The sequence below is a fragment of the Phyllostomus hastatus genome, unplaced genomic scaffold (assembly GCF_019186645.2).
Source record: "Phyllostomus hastatus isolate PE091 unplaced genomic scaffold, TTU_PhHast_1.1 phas_contig_86, whole genome shotgun sequence".
Lineage (NCBI taxonomy): Eukaryota > Metazoa > Chordata > Mammalia > Chiroptera > Phyllostomidae > Phyllostomus > Phyllostomus hastatus.
The window spans coordinates 97,076,859-97,078,561 of record NW_025333977.1 but is presented as its reverse complement, the minus strand read 5'-3'; the positions used below and the strand labels follow the sequence as shown (position 1 = coordinate 97,078,561).

Sequence of the window (1,703 nt, the reverse complement as noted above, 5' to 3'; positions counted from 1 at the left end):
TAAAACAATCACCATTGCTGCTCAGGCTCATTGAAGATAGGGAGTGAGCCTTTATGTTTTTACTAACCTCTACCCCCTCCCAGGTACTTCTAAGGTCAACCAAAATTTGAGAACCAGTGTCTTAGGGAGAAACAGTCACCTGGATAGGAGAGAACTGGAAGTTCTCTTAAGAGGCCTGAAAGATTTTAGGATTGCCAAAAGGCCCTCCAGAAAAATTGTTCCAATAAACAAATCCTTATTTGCTGTGAAGGAATATGCCTATTTCTCTGTATCCTTGATAATTCTGGGTAGTAGTCAATTAAAAAAATGATAATCTACCCAACATTATAGATGTGGAGGTTACACAACAGTGAAAACTGATGACCTCAGTCTCCTCTGGATAGAAGTCAGAGAACTTGGCCAAAGTTAAAGTTAGAACTGAAGGGTAATTGTGCTTACCTAAATTCTTTGTCTATTTAACCATGTTATATACCAGATACATCTATTTTAAACTGTACTTTCTTTTTCATGAGGGGGTGGGAATCACTTTATACTAATTGATTCACAAATAGTAACATCATAAAAGCTGGTTTAAGGAAGCCATACAACCATTTATTTGCCCAACCCCAAACTCAGTAATACCAGCTCAATGAACTTCTACACAGTAAGAACACTCTTTCATTGCAATTCTGAGGAAAGGAAACTATTAGAGATGGGGGGGGGGCTGTGTTTTGATAGAGGTTTGACTAGTAGTTTCATACTTAAACAATTATATTTTATACCAAATTAACTAGCTCATGACATGATTTCCCATTTCTTCAATTTGAACTTCTTGATTAGGCTAATTCATTCACAAATCTGCACTGTTCCAGCACCTTGCTGAAATCCTCACAAAGCTTAAGGTCACCCTGATCTGGACACACTCCCATTACTTTCATCTCATGTTCCAAACTGCTGCTGGCGCTGCTGCCAAGGAGGCTGTTTCCTGAAGCTCCTGGTAAGCGAGGTCAGGCCTTGAGGGCTCAGCATTACTTCCTCCACTGAAGCCTCCAGTGATAACATGACCTAGTGTCCCAACAGCAGAGCCCATAGACACACCAGCTGCTGTGGTTGCCATCTGGGCCATCAGACCTGGCTGCCAGGGTGCAGCAGTAGGTGAGCCAATAGCAGATGGTGGAGCTGGTGCTGCTGGCTGTGCTGCTGGTGCTAGTCTGGGCGCAACACTCATCTGAGGCTCCGGCTGGCCAATGTGACCATGGGAGAGATGCAGCTTTGGCTTACAGGCGGCATCACAACTGCCTACACAAGGGCAAAATTCGAAGGAGAGCACTGTAGCTTCTGTTGAGTGGGAGAGAAAGACAGGAAGGTCCATTTTCTTAGTTGTCTGTTTTCCCCTGCTAGCATGTAAACTCCATGAGGTCAGGTATTCTTTTTTTCTTCACAGCTCATATAGTATCCTCAGGCACTACTATACTTGGCATGTTATATAGTGAGGTCACTCAGTATCTGCTGAATAAATGATTACTTTCAACACTGTTCTAGCTTTCAGTCAACAGTATATTTCAGGAAGCTGCAAAATTTTTCCTGTTCAAAGTATTTCCTGGTCAAAGAGTTGGGAATAAAATAATGTGGAGAATAAGACCAGTCTCTTGAGTATTTTCCTGTGTCTACTGATTTTCTATGTAAAATTTAAATTAACTTGTTATTCTTTTTTTTTAAAGATT

General features: G+C 41.4%; 1 pseudogene; it reads right to left on the bottom strand.

Moving 5' to 3' along the window:
• Nucleotides 1-815: 815 nt before the first annotated feature.
• Nucleotides 816-1,269, bottom strand: LOC123827457 (annotated as a pseudogene).
• Nucleotides 1,270-1,703: the final 434 nt, after the last annotated feature.